Below are 18,872 nucleotides of genomic sequence, written 5' to 3'. Positions count from 1 at the left end.
TACTTCATCATATCATTATATTATCCTTCCACTATTAATATGCCCACCATGTCCTTCTTTCAAGGCTATTGCAGGTAACAAGGAAAATAATATATATTAAATACACTGTGGACATTTTAAAGTTCTCTCTCACTCTTTCTCTCTCTCTATATGTAATATATAATCTCAATAAGGAAGAAAGGTATAACTGAATAGCCTTTCCTTAAAGAATCAGAACTAAAAGGAATTAGCTTTCATTTTCCCATTCTCTTGTTCCGACCTTATTTTGAACAATTTCCTTTTCCCCACAGTCTCTCAGGCATGCGTTCAGATGTATCCTGGCCAGCTCATCACAATGCATGCACACGGAACAGGCTGACGGAAGCAAATGATCCCATCCTCTGCAAATGCCTGGTGCAGGAGGGACCTAAGAGGGTACCACCAAACACCTCTCTTTCCTCAAGATGTATCACACCTCCGTCCTGCATACATCAGCATCACAGGCATATGGGATGGACTGCGAAGCAGGCAGCCAACTATAAACACTGGATGCTCAGTTCAGGGACTTATGGCATAGCCAGGAGATAATAATAAATAATAGTATGAAGTCAATCAGAATAAAATCAATTGTTACAAGCTGGATGGAGGAATATAAGGGACACTAGTGCATTTTAAAATACCAATAATACCAATAATAAAGGAAGACTAGTGTGGCCACATGTGAATGTTAATGTTTAAAAAAGGTAAGTTTGTATCCAGAAAGGACTGAATTTAGCAGCATCACTGTATAAAACAAAAAAATACATAGGGATCTTATTGTTTTCCTATACTAGCTGAAAAATATAAATCTGCTTGTCTAAACTGAGACAGCAGGAATAAAAGGCTTCGAACAGTCTGCAACATAGATGGAACTTCCAACTTCTCCTCCTGCCTTACTACCTACTACCGCTCATCAAATTCAAGACCCTTTTTGCCAACAAAGGATGCCTCAGATCAAAGTTGCACAGACCTGAGGCTTCCTGAGGCTTGGCAGGGACTAGCATCACTGAGAAACATTTTATATTCCAAGTCAAGCATCTATGATCAAAGTCACATGTAGAGGGCATTCAGAAAACACTATAAAAGAGCTGTGCAAACTCCAAAGAAGGAAACACCACAACACTCAGATTAAAAAAAATAAAAAGTCACTCTATCTGAAAAATCAGCCTTCTAAGAACCCACTGTCTCCAGGGTTACTGCGTAATAATGTTTACAATTGTTGCCATCAGTGTCAAACTGGCCATGTGTCAGAACAGGCACTGTGCTAACCGTGTTATTTGAGTTACCCATTTCATCCTCCCTAGTGCCTTAAGGACTTGTGACCATTAGAATCTCCATTGTACTGCTGGGGGAAAAAAAAAAACACCGAAGTATCAGAAAAAATGGATAACTTGCCCAAGTTCACATAGATAATGTGCAGAAGAGCTGGAGTCAAAGCCAGGTAAATCCTCCTCCTCAGCCGGGAGCTAACCTGAGCTCTTCGGAGCAGCGCCCTGTTTCACAATTTCACAACTAGGGGGTGGAGGCAAGGAAGGCTGGGGACTGGCTCTTAAAGGAAACGACAGAAGTTTGCTTTTATGTTTGTGATTTTTCTCTTTAACTCAGCTTCCTTGTTCTCTCCCAGGACTTAGAAGCGAGAGGAGCTATGGCTGCGGGAGGTCAGCCAGTCCTGTATGAGAAGCATCCTGTCTCCCACAGGACCGCCAGGGCTGGCGGACCTGTGGGAGATACACTGGATGCTTCTCCGGGGCTAGAAAGATCACTGTACCGCACGAGATGACTGGCGCCCACGCGTCCCTCACCTCTCCAGCGACTCCACCAAGAGTCTGATGGACACCCTCGGAGGGGCATCTTTCTGAGAAAACAGGTCAGGGGAAGAGAGAGAGAAGCTGCAAGCAGTCTGTACCCAGGCTGCCACAGGTCCAGGCCGGAATGGACGTGATACCCAGTGGGCACGCTGGGACACACTGCCCCCTTCTATCCTCACCGTTCACAGCAGCACTCTGGAGAAACCAAGGCGCGGGTCTAGCAGGGTAAATCCTTTAAAGAGCTGGGAGAGGGGTACAGCTACGCCCAGCCATCCCACGACCGCGCTACTTAAATGCCTACAAAGATGGGGCTCTGGACAGTGGGTTCGAGTCCTGGCCACAGCACAAACTAGCTGATGTATCCCAGCCGCTGCCTCTCTCTGTGCCTCAGTTTGCCCTTCTGGAAAACAGGGTTGAAGGAGACGATTTGTAAGAATCTTTCCACCCTGAGATTCTGTAGGTCGGTGATCCCCCGAGCCCTCATCGCCGTGAGAGACTCACCTTTCTTGGGAAGCAGCGCGGGCGCAGCGAAGGCAGTGGGGATGGGTGCCGGATCGCCCAGCACTGCTTCTTTCGGTGCGCCTGGCCAAAGCGGAGCTCCGGGGACCCCGATCCGGCCAGTCTTCCCGCAGTGAGCCTCTTACTTTCCGCCGCACTTTCTTTTTTCCCCCTTTGGGGCTCCTCCCCCGGCGCGGCGCGATTGGCCGCCGTCGCGCGGCTCCGGCTCCTCCCGCCGCCTCGGCCCTCGCCAGCCGCCCGCGCTCAGGGCTTCCCAGAGCCGAGGCCTCGGGGCGGCACCGACAGCGGCCCCGCCCGCGGCGAGGAGGAGCCGCGCCGGGCCCGCCGCCCGCCGCCCGCCGCCCCGAGGCCGCGCTAGGCCCTTCGGCGCCCGGCCTCCGCCTGGGCCGGCCGGGGCGCGCAGCGAGGGAGGGCGCGGGACCGGCAGCTCGGCGCGCTGCCGGGCGCTCCGGGCACATGCGCCCCGGCTGTGCACACTTGGCGCTCATGGCCGAATCCTGCGCTGACAGTTGAGATCGCTACCACCCTTGCCTTTTCTTCCCGGCTCTGTGTATTTAGCTCACTGCACCAAGGCCGTGAAGCAATTCAGGCCGCAGGATTTGCGCCCCGACCTTGTGCCGAGCCCAGAGCGCGACAGGAAGAAACAGACTCGGTCTCGGTGGTCCGGAACTCCTGCTCCGCTACAAGTGGGAACACACAACTGTTCATGACGGCGAGACAGAATCTGTATTTTCCCTGGGGTACACCCAGTGTGCCTAGCACAGCGCCGGGCACAAAGGAGGTGCTCAGTACATGTATACTGAATGCGTGAATGAATGAAATAGTTGTTACAGAAGCAAACAATCTCAAAAGAATCAGTCCCTTTCACAAACTCCCGTTTCTCCAGATTTCCACAAGAACCCTCAGACACCCTCTCCCACTCTAGATGACAGTCTGCCTAGTCATCGTGAGAAGCTTTATAATGGCTTTCAACTCCTTTGCTCAAGAACCTCCTGTTGTTCTCTGTTGGTAATTCAGCACGATTTCTTCCTGGTTGTCAAAGGTCTTCATTGTCCCCCTTTCTGAGACTCTCTGACAAAGGCCGTCTACCAAGTTCACTTGTCTCTTTCCACGTGCTTTACTCACCACCACCTCCTTGACTTTTCTTCTGCTTTTAGAGTTGAATCTTATTTATTTATTTATTTATTCAAGAAATTGCGATCCAAAGAAAGCAATTAAAGAGAAGGAAAAAAAAAAAGACATAAAAGAAGGTCCTGGTGAATTAGCATGTGGAGCTAGGAGGCACCACTCTCTTAAGTATTAAGGACTAAAGATGGACATCAGAGCAAAACTCAGACACTGTCCCTGCCCTCACAGGGTTTAACTCCCCAAGCTAAAACAACAGTATAATTGAAGCTGTAGCAATGTTCATGTTGTTGCATTTACTGATATCACTTATGGAAATTAATCCTGAGAAATTTATTGTCTCAAGATAGTCGGCACACAGTACATACACACACCATTGTTACCAAAACAAAAAAGAAACAACCCCAAATTTTAAAAGTTTACTGCATGAAGCAGAAGTAAAACTGTCCTTTGATTTCTTATTCACTCATTAAATATATTTCAGGGCATCGATTTTTGTTTTCCTTACATAATACACTTATCAAGCACTTATGCAATGTGCTCACAATGTAGCAGGCACTTTGCATATATTAGGTAATTTAATTCTTACAATAATCTAGAAGGTACTATTATTATCTCCAATTTATAGATAAGACATAGAGAAGCTGTGTCTTGCCCAATGTCACAAGCTTACAAGATGAGAATGCAAAATGAGAACTGGGGCAGTCTTCTTGCTCTTAACCACTTCACTAGATTGTCCATGCGCTTCCTAGAAGTCCCGACTCTGTGCCAGACACATGCTGGTGATTCAGAATTGAACCAAATGTAATCTTGGACTTTCAGGAGCTACTCATAGTTTAAGCATGATGACAGGCATATAGACAAGTAATCACACTATTATATATCGTAATTTGCAGATAACATAAGTGACTGGGAATGAAAATGATTGCATAACTGATGCTGTATATTCACAGAATAAAGCATTTGCTGTCATAATGAACATATTATGAAAAATGTCTACAAAGGAAAAGGCTGACAATGTAAAATTGTGTAAAAGGTATAAAACATATAGATGGTAGTTGAAAGGAATGTAGAAAATGTTACTGTGTCACAATTATCAGAGTATTTTTCCTTTTTAAATTTGCTTAATGGTAAATGTTACTGTAACAATTGAGAAAAAATATTTTAAAACTAACAAACTAGGCCTTCAATGAACAATTTTGGCCCAAATGAATGAGTGAATGAGGCTGCAAACTCATTGGTATCAGTCAGTGCCTACCAGTTCTGTGTGCACAAGAGAAGCTCAAAAATTGATTAGATATTTGGAAAAGCATTATTACTCTCTTCTTCCCTCTGCTACTACCTTCTACCTCTTTTTTCAGGTTATCTTGAATCAGTTTGCAATAGTTGTAAAGGGGGCCTCAGAGTTTTGCTTTTCCCTTGAACCCAGTCCAAGCAGACTTTTGTCCCTAACCTCCATAGTCAAGGTTATCTAGTGACCTTCACTCTGCCCAAGGCAGTGGCCAGTTCTTGGTCTTCATCTTATTTGAACCTACTTAGCAGCATCAGACACAGTTGTTCAGTTCCTCCTTCAAACTCCTTTTTACTTGACCCCTTGTTTTCCATCGATTTCATCTGCTGCTCCTTTCTAGACTTTTTCATTAGGTCCTTTGCCTCTTCTGATCTTTGCAAATTAGAATGTCCCAGAGCTCAATCCTTGGTGTACTTACATTCCCTCCCTAGGGGATCTCATCTCAGACATCTGTATGATAAAAGCTTGCAAATTGAAATCTAGAGTAGGAACCCCTGACTCTGTTTATCTTATTGCTTCCTTCCTAGTTCTTCTTAGATGTTTCATACACATTTCAAACTTCACACTTTCAAAACAAACACTTTATGTTTACCCCTCACCAAACCACCTCCTCCCTCAGTTTTCTCAGCTTTGTAAGAAATATTACCTTTTACCCAGTTGCTCTGATCCTTCTCTTTCTCTCAGAGCTTATATGCAATCCATCAGCATATCTGTTTCCTTCACATTCAAAACACAACTCAAATCTGACCACTATTTCTTTCCTCACCACAACCAGCAGAGTCCAAGTCACTATCCTCTCCCCCATCACTGGCCCCCTGTGCTTAAATTCGTGCCCCCCCAGAGTCTTTCCCCACACTTAGAGTGATTCTTACAAACGGAAATCAGAATAAATACAGGCTAGTGGTTGCGGTCAAGCATCTTTGAGCTAGACTACTTGGGTTCAAGTTCACCTTCTATAACATATTAATATAACATTCATGCTACTTAACTTCTTTGTAGTTCAGTTCTCAATTTCATCGTCTATAAAATAACACTGAAGATAGTATCTACACCATAGGGTTGTAAAATAAAATGAGTGAATATAAGAAAAACACTTGGAAAAGAGACTGGCACATATGCAGTCCTATGTAAGTATTAATTATTATTTCCACTAGTAATCGTATGACATATTCCACTCTCAGATAATTAGTGATTAGTCATCATGATTAAAAATATTTCTAGGCAAGGTCTTGACTTCACACTGACTTGACACTGGATTACTTCCTCAAATCTCTCACCGTGTGCTCCTTGCAGTTTCCCCAGCGCACTAACATGGTCCCAGGCAGAGGCCTTTGCACCTGCTGTTCCCTGTGCCTGGATGCTCTTCCTCATGGCTTGCTCCCTAACTTCATTTACATCCCTGCTCAACTGCCGCCTTCTCATCGAAGCCTATCCTGACAACTGTATCAAATCCCACTCCTTTCATTCCCTATTATGTCACATTTCAACGGATTTGTTTATTGACTGTTTCTTCCACTAGAATGTAAGCTCCAGGGGGGGGTAATATGTTGTCTCCCTAGCAAATAGGCAGTATTTGCAATTGTTCTCATTTAATAAACATTTGTTGAAGTAGGGATCTGGTTGAAGTAGGGATCTCTCATTGTTAAACTGAGACCCAAATATATTAAGTAACTAATTTCTTGCCCCACCATTGCTTTACCCTTTTTGCCAGGCCAGAATAATTGGAAGAGGAGAAATAAAACAATAAATAGCTTTTCTTGGCTGGGAGCAAGGTAAAGAAAGTACAGTACAGAGACATTTTACTTTAAATTTTTGGAAGGAAGGCAAACAGCAGGACTGAGCCAAAAGGAAAAATGTGAGAAAGGGAAAAAATAATTATGTCACCCTCCATTCCCTTACATGTTCCCACCTTTTATACTTCTCTGCCCTTTTTGCTTCCATCCCCACCCAAGCCACGAGGTGCTCTCAGCTGTCCACAGCCCCCTGTAGGACTCAATCAGGCATTTCCTCACTCCCCGACAGTGCCCCATGTTTCCAAGTCATCTCTCCCTCTTCCTCCTTTCTGCCTCTGTCCCCTCAGTTTGGTTCGCCAGGAAAACAAGCAGATCGAGCCAAGTCATGTTAAGGTGAAGATTCCTAAGAACTCAGTCCTGTCTTGTGAGAGGTGGACGCTCATGTGCTCAGACACATATATCTAACAAGTGAAACCGGAGCGTTTTCGAAGAGGACATTTGACTATGCAGTGGGAGGCTTTCTTCATTCATATCCTCAGCCTAGCAGGCTATGTTAAGTGCCGCCCTGAGAGATGAAAAGTGAAAAGGGATCCTGCGCATCCTGTCCGGAACTCTCTTTGCGCAGGAGTGGAGGTGAACGCCAGCCATGGGGGCTTCTCCCACACGGAGGTGTCAAAGACAGACATTAGTTAAAGCAGTGAAAACAGATTTTATTCAGTAACTCCTGACAGTCCAGGAAAGACCTGAGCCTCATTCCAATCTGTATAGAGGAGATTTGGGCATTTTAAAGGGAGAATGAAGGAGGCGAGAAGGTAGGGGTTCAGCGGAGTCAGAGAAGTGAAAAACTACAAGGGGTCAGTCAATGTAAATCCGATTGGGCCAACTGTAACTGCTGGTCGGCAGTGACTGAAGTTAGGACTCTGTCTTCCCACAGAGGCTGGGAGTCAGAGGCCCTAGCCTTCCAGAGGATAACATTTCAAAGAAGTGGCTCTCCGGTCCTCAAGAAAGACACTTCTGACTTGTAATAGATACATATTTACAAGTGTAAGCCCTTTTCCTTAAGTGCTTTAAGAAAGGGAAGTCAGATCATCAGTTGTTGGCCAGAAGAAACAGTAAATTTTCCTGGCAGCCTTGAGCTTGTTCAGGCAGGCATTTTAATGAGAGGTGGGGGTCATCACAGGGAGACAACCTTACACAGATAGAAGCCGGGCTAGAGTTTGGTCCAGTCCCTTGGTGAGGGGTTTGGATCGAGTTGTTAATGTGTTAAGAGCTCTGCAGTTCTTAGAGGTCACTAGTTCCCTCCGAGGTTAGCCGCAGTGAGAGAATCAGCGCCCCACACTCCCCGTTGTTTCTCCTTTAGGACTGGCTTCTCCCCCTTGGAATGCTTGTCTGCACCGTAATGCTCCTCCAGCACCTCTACGGGAGCGGATCTAGATGAGTGACAGGGTGACGGGCAAAGACATGTTTTCCGAAAGACAGCCTGAGTCTTCCTGGACTATGGCCTAAAGCTCCCGGAGACGGTTAGAAAAGACCTAATTTTCTCTCCTTGCTTTTCTCCTTCCAAACAGAAGCTTTGAAGCAAAGGTCAGGATTTTAATAAAGTCTTGGAAGCTGGTGATTATGCAATGTTGACACTTCACTACAGCAAGAAATTTAAAGACAAGAACTTCGCATGCAGAAAGGGGGAACTTACCTTTATGGCTCTAACGTAGCCTTGTAAGAAGTTAACAACACATTTACCAGCTTCCAGCCTCCAAAATCTAATCAAATAGAAGGCAGGCTGTTCACACAGATACCATCACCTGTATTATCCCATAAGCCAGACCCTTCCCAATATGCTTTAGGGGAGACTCAGTCTGAACTGGTCACCATCTGGTGACTAACAATCAATCAGGGGCAGTTAAAATCATGCTAATATTTGCTTGTTCCTACAGCAATCTGAGAGAACTGTGCCTTTCAGCCTTTTTTTTTTTTTTTTCCTGTGCAGCAACAGGAAGCCTGCATGATCCCCTAGCAGGCAGGCACTTGTCATATTATTCATCTCCAGAGAGGGATTTTCAACTAGTCATCTGGGACTCAGAGACTGTGGATGGGATTCTTTCTCTGCCACCAGCGTTGGGAAATTTGTTTTATCTCTTATTCATTCATTTATTCAAACATGTGTTGAATATTTGCTCTCTATGAGCACTGTGAGCAATGCTGAAATAGGGTTGATGTGGCTCTTTTTCTATAGAAAAAGACACAGTGCCTACATAGATGATACAATACAAGGCTGAACTAGTATTTCCTCTTCAATGAACAAGTCCTATGTGGTATACCCTTCGAACATGCATTATTTCTAAACTTTGCCATAGCCTGAAGAGGAAGACATAGTTTTCCCTACTCTTAGTGATGAAATATTGGAGTCAGAGACGCTTACTCACCTAAGAACACGCAGAGTCAAGGTTGAACACAACAGCTAACTCCAGGTTTTACAGATTCTGAAAGCCACGGTTTCCCATGCCACACTGAGGTCCACAAAAATGTTCATACGGCGTGCTCTCGGAGTATTGAGGAGAGAAAACTGTCTCTGTGGAGAGGATCAAGGAAAGAAACAGAAGGGGTGTCAGAGCAGGGACTGGAAGGAGAGGTGAAATTGAGGTGTATGATGACAAAGGCAGAAGAAAGACTCCACAGGACACAGGAAAAATATGCATTCATTCATTCAACAATGTGTCAATACATAAATAAAATAACTGCAAGTGATGTGGTAAATGCCTTTGGAAAGAGAGCACGGTATTGTGTGTGAGCCCAGCGGAAGGGGTTTGCACATGGTCCAGAGAGATGGGAAAGGGCGACGGTCAGACTCCCCGGACCCCAGCTGGAGAACATGTGGACGGTAGTGGGAGAAAAGGGTGGTGGAATGGACTTTAACTGGATACTGGCATAAAAATGGGGAAAATGCTATTGAGATGACTCATTAGAGAGCAAGAACTGTGACTTTCTGGCTTTTATATACCAAAATGGTGCTTGACATAAAAGATATTTGAACAAATGAAAGAGTTACTGACGCCTGCTGAGGGCCAGGTGCTCTCTAAGCCTGGTGCTTCTTACAAATATTATGTTATCATCACAGCATCTCCATGAGGTAGGTATTTATTGTTCTTATTTAAAAGAGATGAGAAGAGGTCCCTGGGAGGTAAGGACTTGCCCAACATCACAGAGCTAGGAGGCCACAAAGCTGGGTTGTGAAGCTTGACTCTAGAACTTGTGGTTTACCCTCACTCTCTACCCTGCTCTAAATGTCAGGCTCAGGCACTGCTGTTTTCTTAGGACTGTTGTTATTATTAACAATAATCATTTTATGGAAGTGTAACATAAAGACATTGAATTACAGAAATCACACGTGATTACTGCATGATCGATTTTCACAAAGTAAACACAACCAAGAAAATCACATCACCATGGCAACAGAGTTTGACTTAATATGGTGTCAATATCTTCATTTCTGTTGGGGTAAAATAGTCCGCCTGTAGTTTTCATTCACGTACGTGCTATTCATGAGAACTCGGGAGCTCTAGAGTCATAACGTGCCTGGAGAACGAATTAGTTGGTAAGCGACAGCTTCCCTTTGGGGAACGTGTTTGTTTTCTCGGGTCAGAGGTGATCTCCGTGAAGCAATACCACTAGAGACATGACTGAACCTGGGCAAATCTGGCTGCCTCTGAATCCCGAGCAGTAGAACAAGAAGAGACAGTGAGACTTCTGCATCTAATTTTGAAAATGGTCAATAATTAACATGCTGGCTTGTTGTGTTTCTACAGTTGCAACCTGTAACATTTAACGTGGTCAGAGAGTCAGCTTAGACACAAGAAAACCCTGATAATGATAAGGAAGAGCGAAGATGTCAGAGAGTAAAGAGGCAAAGGGGACACTTGATGGATGCTAGGTGACCTGAGCTTGCTCTGGGTTTGGCTTCTCATCCTCTGTGTGATCTGCACACAGCCACGTCTGCTTCCTGAGCTTCCAGTTCCTTTCCTTTAAGATGATCATGGACTTGGCAATATTGTTCTAGAACAGTCATCATTCGCCCTTACAACTAAGCGTGTAAATCACCTGTGGCTTTTTATTTTGTTTTTATTATTTTTTGAATGGTTTTGTATTTAATAGTTAGAGGTGCCCGGTTTTCATGCTAATGTGTGGGTTGTGACAGTGAGAGAGATGGATCACCTCGCTCCAGAAGGGATTCTAGAAAGTGAAATTTGACATAGACAGCTGGACTTGCCGATTCTTCAGTTGTCTTCCAGGGTTGCGTTTCTAAGAATATATGTCAGCTTAAATATAAATGCAGAAAAGTTCATAAACGGCCACTGAACCTGACTCTGAAAGAAACTGCATTTAAAAACTATGTATTTACACATTATTATATATCAAGTACATAAACAACAAGGACCTACTGTATAGCACAGGGAACTACATTTAATTTCTTATAATAAGCTACAAGGGAAAAGAATCTGAAAAAATATGCGTATGTATATGGATAACTGAGTTGCTTTGCTGTACACCTGAAACTAACATTATAAATCAACTACACTTCAATAAAAAAAAAATTAAAAAAAAGAAAAAGAAAAGAAAAACTATGTATTTAAATTGCATTTATCTGACAGAACTACTCCACACTTCTTCCCTTAAGAAGTAATTGAATTTAAAATACATTTGGTAAAGTTTACACATTTCTAGTAATTGAATATCACATAAAGTCCACAGGAAGGAAGAATAATTAAGAGTTTTTTCAAACTGTGGTTGTGTCTGCTTATTAACCTCAAATGAACTATAAAGTTGTTTGCTTATTTGAGATCTGCTTTTCTATTTAGAAAGGTTACTACATGAAAATAAAGATCAAAACAGTTTAGAGATTTTAAACAACTAGTAAATAAATGTAAAATCCAGTATTTCTTACGAAAGCTATGGCAACTCTGCACACTCATGTTCATGCTATGGAATGCAAGATGACTTCCAGCTGGGAAATCAGGCAAGGTTTTATGGAGATGGTATTTGAGATTCATCTTGAGAGATGGATAGGATTTGCCAAGAAGAGAGGGAGGGAGGAGGCACTTAGGCAAGAGAAGCAGCAAGGACAGATGCATAGTGGCATGTACGTGCACAGCAAGGTCCCAGTTTTCTTGTCTATAATCTCTACCCCTGGGAGTAGGTAGAGATAAGATAGGAAGCTGGTCTGGCCATGTTGAGGCACTGTTGTCTGCAACCGTAGGAAACCTTTGAAAAAGGATAAGTAAGGGTGTGGGTTGCCTAAGGTCACACATGTAATAAGAGAGCAGTTAGACTAGAATTCAGACTGTCAGATCCAAAGTCTAAAGATCTTTTTTACTGTCCCCATCTTCTGATATGGGGTTGGTAGGGTCATGGGATTATACCCGAGTCAAATATGCCACACTTACTGACCCCTAGACTTTTCCATATAACTGTCTACGTGTTTGAAAGTGGAATTCCTAAAAGTAATAGATCAAATAACATGTATAATGACTTCCCCCGGTGGCTTCAAGGTCTTCTCCAGGGTAGAAGGTACCAGTTACTTATCAATGCAGAGCAACGGCATACGGGGCGCTGGCATCAGGAAGCCCTGAAGGGCAGTGCATTAGAAACTATGAAGGGAATTTTAAATTGACCGAATGCAATTACCCAAGTTGGAATTTGGCCAAGGTCTCAAGATTTAATATCATCACTCATCCTGGATCCTTGTAAAGACCCTCTGTGGTCAGAGACTTTTAATTTTATTGTCCCTGTAAAATTCATGGGACAGCATTTCTCAGCGTTTTCCCCCTAAACTGGGACTCCTCACCTTTTTTTCTTGGCCACGGTGCTTCTGATATGGCTTTGATTGCTGCTGCTGACACCAAGACACTTTCATTGCCCCTGAAGGCCACTTTATTTATTGGTGCTATGTTTCCAAAAGATGTATTTTCTTCCACAAATATGTTTAGCTGGCCACGTAATAGCATAGGCTGACATTTTGGTCACTACTCAGGAGGGCAGCAGGTTGTGTAAATTCCACAGCTCCGGCGTGTCGATTGTGAGGTACCTTGAAAAAATTTGTACAAGTTGACCTTGCTTTAAAGAAAGAATCATAGAAAACATACAATTGAAAATACAGCAGGAAGTAGAATCTAGTATCACATTTTAAAACTCAGTAAGATTTAATCAACTATTATGCATACACACACAACTTTTTTTATAGTGAAAACTAAAACATGGCTAAAATAAAAATATGTGTAGAGATAATACTGCAGAATATTTGAAAAATCATGAGATAAACATCCAAATTAGGCAAACATGTGATCAAATAGGCAAATGTGTGATCAAACTATTAATAAATAAGGGAATGTAAATTATGGAATAGTACTCAACTGTACCAGTAATCAAAGAAATGCAAACACAGACAATGATGGACATTTTTATAGTCATTATTGAAAAAAAGTTAAAACTAATTTTGCTAGTGAAATTTTGGCATCATTAGTATCCTGTTTCATTGCCATGATGAGGTTAAGTAAGACTCTTTGAAGAAGCAGTTTGGCAATGAAAGTCAAGATTTTTTAAAACGTTATATTCCTCAAGCCAAATTTTCAATCCTGAAAATTTACCTAAAGGAATAATTCAAGCAAAGAGAAAAATATATCCACATAGACATTCATTGCAAAACTGAATGATAACCTGAGGTTCATATCCAAAATATATAAAGAACTTCTCTGACTCAAAGACAAAAGCAAATCACCCAACTAAGAAATAGGCAAAGAACTTGAATAGACATTTTTCTAAAGTAGATATACAAGGGGCCAAATACACACATTGAGAGATGCTATGTAGGACTAACCGTCAGAGATGTGCCAATCAAAGCCACTACGAGATACCACCTCATACCCGTTAGGATGGCTACTATAAAAACAAACAAAACAAAGCCCTTCCCACAAAACCCAGAAAATAACAGGTGTTGGTGAGTATGTGGAGAATTTGCAACTCTTGTGCATTGTTGGTGGAACGTAAAATGGTGTCGCATCTATGGAAAAAGGTATAATTCCTTTAAAAAATTAGAAATAGAGTTGCCATATGATCTCACAATTCCATTTTGGGTATATACTCAAACGAATTGAATGCACAGTCTTAACAGACATTTGTACACCCACGTTCACAGCGGCATTATCCACAATAGCCAAAAGGTGGAAGCAACCAAAGTGTTCATTGACTGACGAAAGGAAAACAAAAGTTGTATATAGGTACAACGGAATATTTTTCAGCCTTACACACTAAGAGCATTCTGATACCTACTACAATGTGAATGAACCTTTAAGACATTTTGCTAAGTGAATAAGCTCGTCACAAAAAGCCAAATGCTGTGACTTCACTTACATGCGGTACCTAGAGTAGTCAAATTCATAGCGACAAAAAGGAGAATGGTGGTTGCCAGGGGCTGCAGGTGAGGGAGAAAGAATAGTTGTTGTTTAATGGATATGGGATTTCAGTTTTACAAGAGAGAACAGAGTTCTGGAGATTGGTTGCATAAGAACGTGATATACTTAACCCTTCCAAACTGTACACTTAGGATTGGTTAAGATGATAAATTTTGTGTGATGTGTATTTAACCACAAGTTTAAAAATGACAACCTGGTTTGGTTAAAAAGTAGGAAAATGATTTAGACAATTTTGAAATGTCATGTGACAGAGTATTACATAGCCATTAGATATTATAATTACACACAGTATAAAAATTCTTATGATACTTAGATTTGAAGACACAGAATTCAAAACTCGTATTTATAGGCCTACACCCTAATATAAAAATGAAAAGAATTAAAGTGTTAAGATGATAAGGCTGTATGTGAACTTTGTGATGTTCTATCTAAATTATTCTATAATAATGCATTTGTGAAAGAAATAAAATTGGTACTATTCCTCTAAAAATACGGGTGTCTATATTTTGTTTTATGGGGAAGGATTAAAAAGAAATGCTCTTTCTCTCCATGGAGAAATGAGCAAGTAAGTAACTTGTACATAGAGGAAACCCCTTTGGAAATACAAATCAAAACTCAGTTTTTAGTTTGGAATAAAAGCAAAAAAAACAAAACAAAACAAAAGAAAAAGAATCCTGAAATTTAAATCATGAACTATAGAAAATTCCAAGGAGACAAATAGACTGAGAATACTGTTTAATATTTTATGTTTTAGCATATCTGATTTTTAATTCATTTTTAATATTACTAATAATGTTTTATTGAAAAGTTTTTTTTTTAACTTTTAGATGTATGGTTTCATGAAGTTAGTAATCTTCCTTTTATAAGTTCATACTTAATGTTGCAAAAACAATTTTCTATTGGATTATATCTCCAATTTTGTAATGGTCATTAACAGAAAAATATTATTTGGTATACATTCTTTGTAATAAATAATTTTAGAGGTACCAATGCTAACTTTCAGTGTTTATTCATTCAATAAATGTGCAGTTGTATTTTCTTTCTGATTTTTAAATCAGATATTCACAAACATGTCAGATGTTTCTGAGATGTTATTTAGCATGTCGCAAACTACCTGTAAAGACAAGGTAAGAACCCTCATCACCTTTGTGATAAGCAAGCATTTGGAGAAGATAAATGAAATCATATGAAACTACCATATATGAAACAACATTTAAATGAAGAATTCATTATAAAGCAGACCATTGGAGAGAGAGAGAGAGAGAAAGAAATATGTTTCCCCAAAGTGTGGACACATGAAACTGGAACCACAGCAACACCATCAGGTGTCCCACTAAAGTTGGCCAGGATTTCCTAGTATTCGCCCAGAGCCCAGCTTGGGTTGAATTTCCAACTTTCTGACTGATTGGTGATGGATTCTTGAATAAGTTATCTAACTTTATGCTGTAGTATCGACACATGTAAAATGAGGATTAAAAAAATCTATCTCAAAAGGTAAATTAGTACGAGGATAAAGTGGAGTAATGCATTTCAAGTGCCCACCACACTGGCTAGTGCATTATGTGAGAAAATGCAAGTTCCTGCCCCGCCGCTTGACTTAAAAAGAATCTCTAACTTGTCTCGTTTCTAGGAACCACAGGTATCTTAAGGGAACCGTAGCTGATACTAATTCTTATTCTCCCCAAAGTCTAGCGCAACTCCTTACATGTGATAGGTACTTGATATATATTTATTGATCAACACACGCATTCAATAAACACTTTTTGCTGGATCAACACTGCAGCAGGAGATGTATGTTTTTAAAATGCTTTCCTGATTTACTGTGAGAAGTCAGAGGTACCAAACAGAGAGTAGCTGGAGGGTCAGCTCCTATGTCACTACGTAAGAAGAGGGAAAGGTCCTCCTTGGATACGTTGAAATGATTGTAATTGTCTATGCTTATGCATTTTAATATACCTTACAAGGCATTATCACCTATGACTTGATCCTCAAAACAATTATGTAAGAAAGCGAAGAAGCAGGAAATATCCTTCCCAGCTTAACAGGAGGCTCAAATTGATTGATGTGATTTTAAGTATCTAGTAAATATCAGCAAAGGGACCAGCATCCAGGTCTGCCACATCATGTTCTCTTTATGATGCTGCTTTGGTGTAGTCTGTTCAGTCACAAGACCCAACACTGCCTTGCAGCCCTGGCTTTATTATTTGCCTACGTCCATGGAACACAGGGGTAGTCAGTCTCTCCATCACTAGGATTCAGTATTTAGTTCTGAGCTCCACCTGGCATTGCATTGCAGTTTAATGAGACAGTTGACTCCTCATGAGAAAGATGTCAGAAGACAATTTTATTAAAATTACTGTAATCATCATTATTATTTCATATGGACTACTCCACTAATGCTTTTCATACTCTATTCATATTAAATAGTTATAACTCTTTGGAAATCTCTACCTTTGAAAACTCAAAACTCAGAGCTGAGGTTTTGAAAAGAACTCAGTGTAAAAAGAGTGGGTGAAATTGCATAGTCTGCAAACTAATTAAATGAAGTTGGCATCTCAAGAGGGAGATTGCTAGCATCTTTCCCAGGCATCTTTGATGGCAGCTGCCTGAGATGAGCACAAATGCCATGTGATTTGGTTTCATCAAGTTAGCCCCTGCTGATATAACAAGATGATGTCTTATCACCTATGAAGCCCTGATGTATTAGGCAACATTAAATCATGTGGCTGTCTTTCTCAACCCACTGGCATGTCTTACTCTAAGGTATAGTGAGCAAAAATTACTCTCTGGAACTGACAACACAACGCAGGGATACAGAAACCACAGACTACAATTCACATGCCCTTAATATTATCTTTGCATCCCTTTTTATGCCTGGAACCAATCAATCATTGTTTACCATGCACCTACTGTGTACAAAGTACTGTGCAAGGCATTATGGAGAAGGATGTTCTGAGTCAGGCCCATCCTCTGCCATCAACAAAACTTTGGAATCTCAAAGGAGGCAAGAGCACACAAATATATATGACAGAAGGGAGACGGGACGAGAGCTGTAGATGGTTACAGAGGGCAAAGGAGTTCAGAGAAATTTTTAAAATCCCTCCAATCGATTCCGTCTGGCAAATTGTCTCCGTCATGTATATTCCTTGGTTTTAAGCAACTCTGTTAAAACCTAACACCCCACACTCTCACTTTGTATCCTATGTTGGCTCTTCCTGAATTAATCACCATAAAAAATTAGAAGTCTCTTTTTGAGTCTCCTATTCCCACTCCTAGTTTGAGAGTTAGTTCTGCTCATTAAGTGGTTTTAAATATTATGTTTTATTTTCTGCTAATGGAAATCTTGGCATCCACATAGTTAAAATCTCAAAGGAGACAGAGAAAGAGGTATTTTTCCCAATTGTCTGGACTCAAGCTCATGACTCCTGACTTAGGACCATCTCTTCCAAAGGACGATGGAGGAGAGACATCTGACAGTCAAAACGTGCAGCCCATTACTGAGAGTCTTAAAGGTCAGACTGCAAGTGACCTGCTCTTATATGTGAGTTTCACAATGACTAAAGAACAAATGTTCTGAAGAGGTTAGCTGGATAAAATGACTATTATAAACTCACCGTTTATGTATGTCAGGACAAATGGAGCAGCATAAGAGTGTTTTTTTTTCTGAATTTCTTTGAAGTATGACAGAGAAAATTAATTTGAGATGAGAGAATAGAAAAGGAGAGCTATAAATTTGGAATTTGACAAATAAGGCCTGCTGATACAACATGCCACGTCTGAGATAAAAAACGAACTTATTAGGAAAGCCGAAGTCCTTGTGAAGAAGTTTCTTTTCTTAAAATTTTTTTGCCAGTCAGGCTTTTTAAATTTTTTTTCTTTTGTGTTATTATTCTTCTTTCTGTGCTTCCAAAATCTTGAGCTATGGTCAGATCATCAGCACTATCATCATCATGGGAAAAAAGATACATAAAAAGTGGGTGTGAACTTTCTCTGGGTTATGTACAAGCTAGCAAATTAACACCTTAAACTGCACCTTTAAGCTTTCAGCCCTGGGGGTGGAAATAAGGAACCTACTAAAACTAGACAGGAGCGTTCATATACATCTATTTACATATATGCAATATGTATATAGGGCAAGGATAAATTTATGGTGCTGCTTTCTCATATGCATACATACACGGGTGCACACACACATCCCACACACACCAGGCAGTGCTCTTGCTATATATGTATATGTACACACAAACACCCATGTGCCATGCTTTATTTAGCACTTTGTCCATCTGTTTAAGAAGTTTCCATCTATTCCCTTCAATTCCCATTAAGTGTGAGCAAGTGTTTCCCATTTAGGATCAGGTGCCTCCATCTTTTTATTTGCTGTGCACATGGTATACAGTGCTCAAAGCACAGAAGGCACTTAGTAAATATTGTTTGAACTAAATTGGATTGCGTGGTGAAGACTTTAGGTGATCAATTAAATCAATACAACCTTGATATAATATGTAACATAGGCACAATAAGACTTGGTTTAAATCTATAATCAGAATAGTTCAAGTCCTGGAGTTTTGAAGTATTAAGATGCAGAAAAAGGATGTATCCAGACATAGAAGTCACAGAACCCAGGTGTGAATTTCAGCTCTGTTATTAATAGCTGTGTTGTCGGAGCCAGCCGACAATCGATCAGGTCCAGAAATCTGTGCTGCAGGACTGAGAAAAGAAAGACAAGACTAAAAGGAAGACAAGACTAAAAGGTGGGGGAGAGGGTCTCACTCTAGCCCACAAGACGCTAGGTCAAGAGTGGACCTCGTGTTTATTTCCAGCAGTTAATTTATATGCTTTTAACCCATAGGCAACAGTATTGTAGGTAACGGTATTGTTTTTATGATCTCTTAACAATGTGTACTAAAATCAGTAA

The 18,872-nt window shown here is 41.1% G+C and overlaps 1 protein-coding gene and 1 long non-coding RNA gene across 5 annotated transcripts in view; one reads left to right on the top strand and one right to left on the bottom strand.

Annotated features, from left to right (window-relative positions):
- IL1RAP (interleukin 1 receptor accessory protein) overlaps nucleotides 1-2,584 on the bottom strand; it is a 128,351-nt gene extending 125,767 nt beyond the window's left edge. For all 3 annotated transcript variants that reach the window (XR_012073417.1, XM_015236602.3, XM_072962769.1), the window contains exon 1: nucleotides 2,328-2,584. The gene's annotated coding sequence lies outside the window, so the exon portion shown is untranslated. The remainder of the gene's footprint in view (nucleotides 1-2,327) is intronic.
- Nucleotides 1,255-10,592, top strand: LOC140696848 (uncharacterized). Of its 2 annotated transcripts, XR_012073420.1 has the most exons (3): nucleotides 1,255-1,459; nucleotides 1,643-1,885; nucleotides 10,298-10,592. It is a non-coding gene; the product is annotated as an uncharacterized lncRNA (long non-coding RNA). The 2 variants fall into 2 exon arrangements; XR_012073419.1 differs by lacking the exon at nucleotides 10,298-10,592 and having other exon boundaries at nucleotides 1,643-2,262.
- The last annotated feature ends 8,280 nt before the right edge of the window (nucleotides 10,593-18,872 follow it).

This window comes from Vicugna pacos, chromosome 1 (assembly GCF_048564905.1).
Source record: "Vicugna pacos chromosome 1, VicPac4, whole genome shotgun sequence".
Taxonomy (NCBI): domain Eukaryota; kingdom Metazoa; phylum Chordata; class Mammalia; order Artiodactyla; family Camelidae; genus Vicugna; species Vicugna pacos.
Note: the sequence above shows the minus strand (reverse complement) of the source record. Positions and strands in the feature narration are given on the sequence as shown.